The sequence below is a fragment of the Aquarana catesbeiana genome, linkage group LG13, assembly GCF_042186555.1.
Source record: "Aquarana catesbeiana isolate 2022-GZ linkage group LG13, ASM4218655v1, whole genome shotgun sequence".
Classification (NCBI taxonomy): Eukaryota; Metazoa; Chordata; class Amphibia; order Anura; family Ranidae; genus Aquarana; species Aquarana catesbeiana.
Genome location: NC_133336.1, coordinates 230,995,716 through 231,007,906, shown reverse-complemented (window position 1 = coordinate 231,007,906; position 12,191 = coordinate 230,995,716). Strand labels below are relative to the sequence as shown.

The 12,191-nt window shown below is 39.8% G+C and overlaps 1 protein-coding gene across 1 annotated transcript in view; it reads left to right on the top strand.

The window, feature by feature from the left end:
• Window positions 1–12,191, top strand: part of LOC141116704 (Fc receptor-like protein 5) — a 196,063-nt gene that overhangs the window by 48,720 nt on the left and 135,152 nt on the right. The window lies entirely within an intron of this gene.

The window sequence follows — 12,191 nt, the reverse complement described above, 5'->3', positions numbered from 1 at the left end:
TTTCTAAAAAGTGCATTTTGGCTTTTCAGCTTTGAATATGAGAAAATCTGGTGAGTACTGAGCTGACATTGAATTATATATCATAAACACATAGATGCTACAAAAAAAATAATTTTTTTTTTTTACAATTTTGGTCTTAAAGCTGTCTTAAAGAAGGGGTTTGGATCATTGATTATAAATTGTGTTAATAGTATTGAGATTTGAATTTGGGTCAAACTTAAATTGATCTGAAACTTCCAAGGTTCAAATTTGAGTGAATTTTGAGGAATACATTTTTTGAGTGCATGGAAGTGAATGTGAGATGGTTTTTGATGGCTGAACTTGGCCCTTCGGAGAGCTTTTAAATTAACCACTGTCACCCAAATGGAGGGAAGATGGGAACAGTTGTGGGAGATCTTTGTAAAGTGCATGACATGATTAGACCGGCAGAAGAAGTAGCCTTAAATAATTCCTATTTTTTTTTGATGGGTAAAATTTTTTTTCTTTTACAATGCTTTCTCTGTGGCCCGTGTCTTTGTATTGGGGCCTGTTAGTTTTGTCAAAAAACTGTGGTGCCACTATTTAATGTCAAGGTCCATACCTGAGGGCTTTTGCTCTAATGTTTAGACGACTTCCTGTGGCTTGTGTGTTCACATATAGGTCTGTTGGTGTTTAATACCGATGCATCTGTCTCCGGTCAAAGACAAGAAAAACCCCCTTTCTGCCAACAAACATATTTTAGAATTTTGTTGCTCTACAACTTCCTCAGGTCAAAGCAGATTGATGAAAACACATAATTGCCAAGTCTATAAAAAAATAGTTTTGACTGAAAATAAAATAGATTTTTCCAGTTCTGATGGTCTATAAAAAAAAATGTGCAGCCAAACATGCACTGCGAGAAGTACGTTGCCACCAAGACCGTTCCAGGAAATTGGTGGCTCTGTGACATCACGTACAGCTTTAAAGCAGAAACTAAACCCATCAATTTGCAGTTTCCCATGGCATGAATAATAATGCTTACAGTTACTAGTCTGATTATGTCAGCTATCAGCAGAACTGTCAAGCCATCAAATGACCAGAATCATAGCTGCATAGCTGGAAACTGCAGATCAAGCAGAAACCAATATGGCAGCTGTAAAGGATAGGAGAGTTTATTTCCTCTTTAAGACATCCCAAAAACCTGTAATGCATTTAAAATTTAAAAAAGTAAACTGACATTAAACTTATTATGCAAAGACCTGGCTGGTGTCCATGTAAAGTGGATCCACATTGTAGTGGATGGGAATTGGCTATAATGTGTGTAGCAGAGGTAAATTTGGCTTGGCTTGCAGCCAAGCCTGTGTTGAATCTGGGTCAGGGTTGAGTGACTCCAGGGAGGCTGGATGACATTTTAAGCAGCCCCTCTGGTACCTACCCTACTTGCTGGAACCTTAGAGAAGCTTCCAGGAGAATGGGTGGGAGGTAAGAAGGAGCTTCTTGAAATACTGAGGAGGGTCCCAGCCGATCCACAACAAGTGGGCTGGCAGGGCGAAGGCACCTCTTAAATACAATGTCCATAATCTCCCTTGTCACTCCATTGCTACAGCTGTCATCTACACCTAGTTGTCTTCAGGTTTGGCTAACTTGGTAGGCTGACTTGGGTTGATGCTCATGTGCACACGAGTTACTGCACCCTGGCACTGAGGCATGCCAAGAATATATACTGAACTGAGCATGTGCGTCTAGTCTTCCAATCAGAAGACAATTTCTAGCAGAACCTTATACAGGCATACCCTACTTTTAAGTACACAATGGGGTTTATTTACTAAAGCTGGAAAGTGCAAAATCAGGCGTATGGAAGAAAAGACACACGGGGATTTACTAGAACTGGAGCACTCCAAATCTGGTGAAGCTGTGCATGGTGGACAATCAGCTTCTAACTTCATCTTCTTAAGTTAAGCTTTGACAATAAAACCTGGAAGCTGTAAATTACCATCGAAGTCTATTTTACTATAAAAAGAAACTGAGTATACAACACTTTATTTTATAATACTTTAAAAGAAAGAAGCTTGTCAACTTTCAACTGTGTGTAAGCAATACAAAAATAAAAGTCCAAAAAATATAAATGATACATCCAGATTTTATAATGAAACGTCTAGTTTTTCATGTGGAATTTTATAAAGAAAACAACACAATAAAGTAAATTGGAAGTAACTTTTTTGTTTGTTGTTTTGCAGGGAACCCCAATCTTTTTTGTTTTGTATAAGGCAGGGAACCCCTTTCTTTTTTGTTTTGTATAGGGCAGGGAACCCCTAACTTTTTTGTTTTGTATAAGGCAGGGAACCCCTTTCTTTTTTGTTTTGTATAGGGCAGGGAACCGCTATCTTTTTTGTTTTGTATAGGGCAGGGAACCCCTATCTTTTTTTTGTATAAGGCAGGGAACCCCTATCTTTTTCATTTTGTATAGGGCAGGGAACCCCTATCTTTTTCATTTTGTATAGGGCAGGGAACCTCTATCTTTTTTGTTTTGTGTAGGGCAGGGAACCCCTTTCTTTTTTTTTGTATAAGGCAGGGAACCCCTATCTTTTTTGTTTTGTATAGGGCTGGAAACTCTTTGGAAAGATTTCACTTTCCGTCCTGTAGACATATCAGGCAGTTGGTATATCTTCCCTTCTTAGTAAGAACCTGGAAGAAATGTGTAAAATATCACTTCCAGTTTCTGTTTTCACTTTCAAGTTACTAATATGATGATCTGCATTGCATTAGCTGTAATAGAGGGCAATTGAGACATCAGGAGGTCTAATAGACTCCTAATGTCCCAAGAAAGAGAGCCTGTTACACCACAATAGTATCACATAGGGGCGTTTTGTCCTCTATGTGATAAAAAATAAAGTTTAGTGTAAATAAATAGTTACACCCAACCCCAGCACTTAACACCCCCAAAATGTTATCCACATTATAAACAAACATACAAACATAAGCATATCTGTTGGTTGCGCCAACGCACAAAAATGTTCATTGTACTTCACACGTTACATAGCAAAGTGCACGCGGGAGTGAGACTCTAGACCCGGCTTGTCCAACCTGCAGCCCACAGGCCACATGTGGCCAAGATGGCTATGAATGTGACCCAACACTAAATTGTAAACTTAGTTAAAGATGTTGATTTTTTTTTTTTTAAATGCATTTACACTGAGCGAACACATGCAGACGAAGAACAAATTCACAGTGTCTCTTTACTGAACTTTTATAAGTTTTATCTTCCCAAAGAAAAATCTCCCACTTTTCACAATCACACCTTGTTCATGCCAACAGTTTTCAGGAGCAACTACATTATATTACCAAAAGTATTGGGATGCCTTCCTTTACACACACATGAAATTTAATAGCATCCCAGTCTTAGTCCGTAGGGTTCAATATTGAGTTGGCCCACCCTTTGCAGCTATAACAGCTTCAACTCTTCTGGGAAGGCTGTCCTCAAGGTTTAGGAGTGTGTCTATGGGAATGTTTGACCATTCTTCCAGAAGCCCATTTGTGAGGTCAGGCACTGATGTTGAATGAGAAGGCCTGGCTCACAGTCTCTGCTCAAATTCATCCCAAAGGTGTTCTATCGGTTTGAGGCCAGACTCTGTGCTCATGTGGCCTTTATGTAGCAGAATTCATATTGGCCTAAATTGATTTTTTTGTATTTTTTTATTGGGTATGTTTTACAGCAGAAAGTAAAGACATTGCTGTTCTTTTTTATTTATAATACAAAAAAAAATGGCAGAGGTGATCAAATACCACCAAAAGAAAGCTCTATTTGTAGGGTAAAAAGGATATCAATTCAGTTTGGGTACAGCGTCGTACGACCGCGCAATTGTTAGTTAAAGTAACGCAGTGCCGTATCGCAAAAAATGGCCTGGTCATTAAGGGGGTTAAAGTGCATGTAGAAAGAGATATGATTCTTCTAAGCTTTTTTTGTTTTTCTTATAAAGAAGTAAAAGAAAATAAAGTTTACAAAAAAAATTAAGAGTGCTTTTCTAACCCTCAAGAGCCATTTATAGCCCTTTTCCTTCTCTATTCTTCCCTAACCTGCTTAGAGGAACCTGTCACCATATCTTGTGAAGTGATGTGTGGTGTATATGTGTGCCAAGACTTCCATTCAGCTCTGGAGGAGGCCATTGGATGTGGTGCTAGTTCCAGGGTAGAGTAAACCTGTACAGCCTCCCATAGAGACACACCACTTCCAGAAATGAGTCTGGGGACTCCTCCAGCAGTGGATGAGAGGATCAGACTTATGTACTAACATAATATTGGACTGCTAAGTCTTAATACTTCATACAGGAGGACACCCTTGCAGCACTGGAGCTCTGAGCCCAGTTATCATTCAGTGCATTGACCGCTTGAAGGTTGTATGTTTGTGTTGGTTTCCTCCCGTGTCTCCATTTACCACTCACCATCCAGATATACAGGTAGAAAAAAAATGACTTGTGCCAAAGCTGACCTCACTGGGTTCTCTATTACTGTGTATTACTGCAGTGGATACAACAGGTCCACAACAAGATAACTATCAACAGCAAAATTTATATGAGCATAGAAATGTTGCCATTGATAGTTATCTTTTACATTGTTACACTGTAATATCTGATTTTTATTATCGCAATGATTAATTACAGATATTCTCCTGAAAGCAGTTAAATGTTAAAACTTGTTGAGAACAATGATATCCATGGGAATCCATCATATATTGATCCTCACCCCTAGAGGACATGAATGCTGGTGATATACATGGATTGTTTTTGCATATCCCTTTGATGTCTATTATTAAGTACTTGGATATCCTATGTTTTTAAGCTCACTAAAGAGTTGTATTATTTTTTTTTTAAACTTTGAATGTATGCTGTTTAAGTTGTACCGAGTTAGTCCATCACCAAATTTCCCCTACGGTGTGACTGAGTGGGGCTCAAACACCCTGTCTCTTTTTTCACTGACTAGGGGTAATAAAGCTGCTTGGAGGAGCCATGAATCATCTTCAGTATTACAGAACACATCTAGATGAATGTGATAAACAGAACTATTATTACCCAATTTTCATTGACCTTTATTGTCACCACATGTGAGCATCCATGAACCTACAAAAGTGATCTTTACTGGTCTCTGGTGACAAATAAAGGATGAGCTAGCGGGCAGGGCTGTATTTACTATAATGGCACAAGTGGGTCAGTGCCCAGGGTGGCAGTAAGATGAGCAGCACCAAGACTCAACATTTACACATTGTGATAACTTATTCTATTTCCCTTAATCTTTATCCCCTTTCCTTATTCTCCTTTTACTTATATTTTTCTTTTCCACTATTCTCTTTCCCTTAATCTTTCTTTTATTACTTAATTCTCTTTCTCCTAGTTTTTTTTTTTTACAAACAAGATTTATTGAAAAAAATTATTTTTTGAACATACAGTACAGAAAAATATAAGTGGTTGGACTATGGCCGGGGAATAGTTCAGACAGATCTCCCAATCCCTACTACACATATATGAGAAAAGAGGGAAGAGAAAGGAGGAGAATCTCCTTCTCCAAAACAAATGGGATTTTGCCGGGAAATATTCTGTCCATAAGTAGTAGGTAAAGATCAATTAAGTTGATAAAAAAGTACAAATTTTATTACAGTATCAAAAGGAAAAAAACAGAAAAAAATAACAAAATACATTTAAGAAAATATGACCATACAGTAGTACATATCAAAATTCGTACGTGACTATCAGCCAACATGTTTCGCAAAGAACTTTTCGCTTCATCAGGGCTAGACACGATATCATTGATTCATATAAACTGTATAAAAACAGACAAACTGTAATTATATAATGGTCATATAGGCAAATAAATCATAATGTGCCAATTACATAATGAAACATTTCCTACCAAAAAAAAATTTTCTCACCTACTAGTACAGGTCAAAAGAATAGAGCAATCACCACCATTCGCCAGGCGTCATCTGTTGAACCAACTGGTGCAGATTATCCCTGGGTGCCAGATCCCAGAAGGACAATACCAATGAGAGGACTGGACCACACAATTAAGGGCAGAAAACTGATACGGCCCGTACTGAAAGAAGACAGGAAACCAATGAGATCCTATATATCAAAAATCATAAATAATGCTACTAAATGATTGTGATAATAAATCACTTATAACAGTAAATACTGCCCAATTATGTATGTGGGTATATTGGGTATGGAATTAGGTTCCCAAGTTTATGTATAGAGACAAATTTGTGGCTACAGGCGCTAACTAGCTAAAAAATCCCCTCCCAATCCAGGGGAGAAAGCCTCCCAAATGGCAGATAGAGAGTATATAGGACAACAAGATAGCATTGCACTTATCCAAGTACATATAGTCTAAGTACAAATAATCTAATGGGGTGCTGAGGCCCTCAGAAACCGTAGGGCAATATAGCAACCCAATTAATAGCAAATATTACGGTATAGGGGCGCTATCACTGGATACCAACAATTATAAAAACGATCTCCCGCAACAGAGGACAAATAACCACTAACTTACCCCTATTGAGGAGGAGGAGAGGAAGCCTGAGCGTTGCTCCTAACCAGAGAAGTATGGTTCTGCCCGTAACGATGGATGGCAGCAGGATGCGTCTAACAGACAGCACCGGCGCCTCCATCTTTTCAACTGTGTAGTCCCACCAAAAGCAATAAGGTCAGAATTGACCTCCGGCATTGCTTCCGGTTCAGACATCCCTGCCAAGGATGTGCGCGCATCCAGGGAGCGAACGCTCACGCATTCACATCCAAAGGTGCGCGTGCATTGCCCATACTACGCTCGTAGGCGTGAGGGGCAAGTAGGGGCGGAAAAAGAAAAGCTCCGCCCCCTGAGCAGGGACGACCGAATCCCCCCATCTAAGGTTCCTGTGACCAGCAGAACATAAGATAACAGTCCGGGAACAGGGGGAGCCCATAAACTAGTCCAGCAGGGACTATATATATTTAAATCATTAATGACATTTACATACATATACATTTCCATACAAACGCCTATACAGGGATCTTTCCCCACAAGCAAAACAAGCATGCATAGGCTCAGCATAATTTAAAAGAATATACATTGTGACTTATTTGATCACCTATATGGTGGAGCAATCGGGATAGAGAGACCCCGGGCACATAATAGTGCCCTGTGTCTTTCCATCCACATAAAGGACTGCCCCACCAGACAGGTACTAGGGCAGACAGTATGTAAGACTCGAGAAAGGAAAATAAATAGAGACCCAAAAGGAAAGTCCCGTATATACAATAAATAGAAATTTAAAGGCACATGACAGATCAATAGATGCTATTCAAATATAATTTTGTTTTTATATATTGATCATGTTATCCCACCTCCACCCATCATAGAAAAGGTTTGAATGAGAGTGCTGTGTTAAGGCCAGGCGGATAGGTCGCCCGTTGGTTAAATATCCATCGGGCCTCACGTTGTAATATTGTTTTGTCTACATTTCCTCCCCTTTCGAAGTCAGGTATGACTTCTAGGGCAAAGAAAGAGACAAAACTGGGAACGCACTCTTTTCTCCAGTGAGGAGGCCTCGATGTACCTCTGCCACATCCTCCTTTGGCGGAGGTACATCGATGATGTCCTCCTCATTTGGACGGGATCGGTGGAATCACTTAATGAATTTATGGAACTCCTCTCCACAACAACTTCAATTTAAAGTTTACTATGCAATCAGATGCGGTTACCATCCCCTTCTTGGATTTACGCCTTGTCCTCAGAGAGGACGGTACAATTTTTAGTGCATTGTACAGGAAAGAGACGGCGGGGAATACCATTCTACATTTCTCCAGCTCCCATCCCCGTACGCTGGTACATAGCATACCCTACAGACAATATTTTCGGCTGCGACGGAATTGTGCCAGAGATGAAGATTTTGAAAGAGAAGCAAAGGCACTTCGTGACAGGTTGCTTAACAGAGGCTACAGCAAGAAAGTCCTAAAGAGGGCCTACCAACGAGCCAAACAGAATGCACGCGATACTATCATTTTCAAACAGAAGATACATGACCCACATCCCACTACAAAATTAATTACGACGTTTACGGTCCATCAACATATAGTTTGCAGTCTTATCAGTAGTAATTGGCATTTTTTATCCGAGGATCCTATTATTTCAAAATATGTAGCCAATGCACCTCAAATCACCTATAGGAAGTCACGGTCAATTAGGGACACTCTAGTTCATAGCCACATGCAACCCCTGACATCTTTATTGGGGGTGGAAGGGGGCAGTGGCACTTTTAGATGCGGACACTGTGAAGTTTGCCCATGGATTAAGGAAGGCACTGGATGCCTCCTCCCAAGAGGAGGCTTCCACAAGCTTAAGGGCTACGCCGACTGCTCCACGACAGGCATTGTTTATTTGGCTATGTGCCGTTGTGGTGCATTTTATATAGGCAAAACAAAACGTCCATTTGCCAAAAGAATCCAGGACCATCTATATTATTTAGACGCAGGGCTACTTTACACTCCCATCTGTAAGCACATTGGTCTCCGACATAGTTTTGATCCCAGTTTTGTCTCTTTCTTTGCCCTAGAAGTCATACCTGACTTCGAAAGGGGAGGAAATGTAGACAAAACAATATTACAACGTGAGGCCCGATGGATATTTAACCAACGGGCGACCTATCCGCCTGGCCTTAACACAGCACTCTCATTCAAACCTTTTCTATGATGGGTGGAGGTGGGATAACATGATCAATATATAAAAACAAAATTATATTTGAATAGCATCTATTGGTCTGTCATGTGCCTTTAAATTTCTATTTATTGTATATACGGGACTTTCCTGTTGGGTCTCTATCTATTTTCCTTTCTCGAGTCTTACATACTGTCTGCCCTAGTACCTGTCTGGTGGGGCAGTCCTTTATGTGGATGGAAAGACACAGGGCACTATTATGTGCCCGGGGTCTCTCTATCCCGATTGCTCCACCATATAGGTGATCAAATAAAATCTTTTAAATTATGCTGAGCCTATGCATGCTTGTTTTGCTTGTGGGGAAAGATCCCTGTATAGGCGTTTGTATGGAAATGTATATGTATGTAAATGTCATTAATGATTTAAATATATATAGTTCCTGCTGGACTAGTTTATGGGCTCCCCCTGTTCCCGGACTGTTATCTTATGTTCTGCTGGTCACAGGAACCTTAGATGGGGGGATTCGAACGTCCCTGCTCAGGGGGCGGAGCTTTTCTTTTTCCGCCCCTACTTGCCCCTCACGCCTACGAGCGTAGTATGGGCAATGCACGCGCACCTTTGGATGTGAATGCGTGAGCGTTCGCTCCCTGGATGCGCGCACATCCTTGGCAGGGATGTCCGAACTGGAAGCAATGCCGGAGGTCAATTCTGACCTTATTGCTTTTGGTGGGACTACACAGTTGAAAAGATGGAGGCGCCGGTGCTGTCTGTTAGACGCATCCTGCTGCCATCCATCGTTACGGGCAGAACCATACTTCTCTGGTTAGGAGCAATGCTCAGGCTTCCTCTCCTCCTCCTCAATAGGGGTAAGTTAGTGGTTATTTGTCCTCTGTTGCGGGAGATCGTTTTTATAATTGTTGGTATCCAGTGATAGTGCCCCTATACCGTAATATTTGCTATTAATTGGGTTGCTATATTGCCCTACGGTTTCTGAGGGCCTCAGCACCCCATTAGATTATATGTACTTAGACTATATGTACTTGGATAAGTGCAATGCTATCTTGTTGTCCTATATACTCTCTATCTGCCATTTGGGAGGCTTTCTCCCCTGGATTGGGAGGGGATTTTTTAGCTAGTTAGCTCCTGTAGCCACAAATTTGTCTCTATACATAAACTTGGGAACCTAATTCCATACCCAATATACCCACATACATAATTGGGCAGTATTTACTGTTATAAGTGATTTATTATCACAATCATTTAGCAGCATTACTTATGATTTTTGGTATATAGGATCTCATTGGTTTCCTGTCTTCTTTCAGTACGGGCCGTATCAGTTTTCTGCCCTTAATTGTGTGGTCCAGTCCTCTCATTGGTATTGTCCTTCTGGGATCTGGCACCCAGGGATAATCTGCACCAGTTGGTTCAACAGATGACGCCTGGCGAATGGTGGTGATTGCTCTATTCTTTTGACCTGTACTAGTAGGTGAGAAAAAAATTTTTTGGTAGGAAATGTTTCATTATGTAATTGGCACATTATGATTTATTTGCCAATATGACCATTATATAATTACAGTTTGTCTGTTTTTATACAGTTTATATGAATCAATGATACAGTACAGAAATGTATCAAGCATAGTTGTATACATTCAATGTGTTGTAACAATTTGTTGGGGGGATGTAACAGGTACAACAGTTTGCCTGCCTCGGGGCTATCAGTGCCCAAAGTCAAGGAAGGCTTTTTGTATCAAGCAACTGATAATGCACATCAAATATCTGGGTCAAACCTAAATCAATAGGTAAGAAAGAGGGTATTTGAAGGCAGAAAGTAAAACAGTTAGGGAGGGGGTGAGGAGTTATGAAGTAAGCCCAGAGTGTGTATGATTGGGTTAGGAGGGTTGGTTGGGGGAGGAAAAGTGCAAATAGGATGTTCTATACAATGGCCAACATAGCCCTCCCAACTGGGGATAAATCTGTAGAGGATTGTGTGAAGCTGTAGGTTAATGGATGTTGATAAAAAAAAGGGAGAGAACAGATTAGGGGTAAGAGAAAGGAAAGAAGGGAGAAAGGATGGATAGTCCATCGCGAGATCTCTCCGGTGTAGGGGGGTTGTTCTGATCTGCCCTCTTCATTGAAGGGGTGTTGCTTATGGAGCTATCATGTTGTTTACCTGTTTGAAGGTTATCTTGTAGTCTTTATTCCCTTCCCTTATTCCTTTTCTCTTAGACTTTCCCTTATTCTCTTTCCCTTATTCTTTATTTCCTTTCCTTATTCCTTTTCATATATTCTTTCTTGCTTCCCTTATACTCTTTCCCTTAGTCTTTACTCCCATGCCTTATTCTCTTTCTATTACTCTTTATTTCCTTCCCTTATTCTCTTTCCCTTAGTCTTTATTTACTTCCCTTATTCTCTTTCACTTAGTCTTTATTCCCTTTCCTTATTTATTCACCAACTTGTAACTTGCGCTTCTCTTCAGCAGGGGATGTGCTTATCTCACAGTTTAGTTTTGTTAAGTCAGTTAAATTCAGTTCAAAATCACACAATGGGGGTTATTTACGAAAGGCAAATCCACTTTGCACTGCAAGTGCACTTGAAAGTGCACTCAAAGTGCACTTGGAAGTGCAGTTGTTCTAAATCTAAGGGGTAGATCTGAAATGAGGGGAAGCTCTGCTGATTTTATCATCCAATCATGTGCAAGTTAAAATGCTGTTTTTAATTTTCCTTGCATGTCCCCCTCGGATCCACAGCGACTTTACTTCCAAGTGCACTTGCAGTGCAAAGTGGATTATCCTTTAGTAAATAACCCCCAATATGTTCTAAAAATCGTATAACTTCCATCACTGGTTCTCTCCTCAGATTACACGGTTCAGAATACTATACACATGGTGATCTCTGGATTTATATTATCTGCTGCCATATGTTTCACCTACTTCCACAACAAGTGATAGAGAAGAAGAAGAACTTCTAGGAATCTGAGGCCCTCAAAGTAAACATGGAAAATGTCTTGGTTGAATTTAAAGGAAATTCAGCATTTTCAACAAATTAATATTCCCAAAAAAACTTGATATTAATTTTGAAAAAATATAAAAGATTAAACTAATGAGTTTATACGCTGAATATAGTGAGCCGTGGACAAAGCAGAAGTGGTCACTGAGCTCACATTTTGAGGAGAGTTTGTCAGGAAGGAAATAAAGTGGTTTTCTTTGAAAAAAAACTAAGATAAGATGCAAAACACAAATGTCACACTTTACTGATTATGTTGTTTATTCAAAGTTCTGAAAACTAAAAAAAGTATGAAGTGAATTTTGTATACATTGTCTTTTTTAATAATGGTCAGGTAAAAATTATTACTATATAGAAATATCTTGTATTCTTTTTTTTAGCCAGCAGATAACATTGTACGCTAATTTCATTTCTCAACAGTAAAGCTCAGTTTTTTTTATATTGTGAAAGATAATGTTATGCCAAGTAAATTGATAACCAACATGTCATGCTTTAAAATTGTGCCCGCTCATGAAATGGCGACAAACTTTAACCCTTAAAAATCTTCA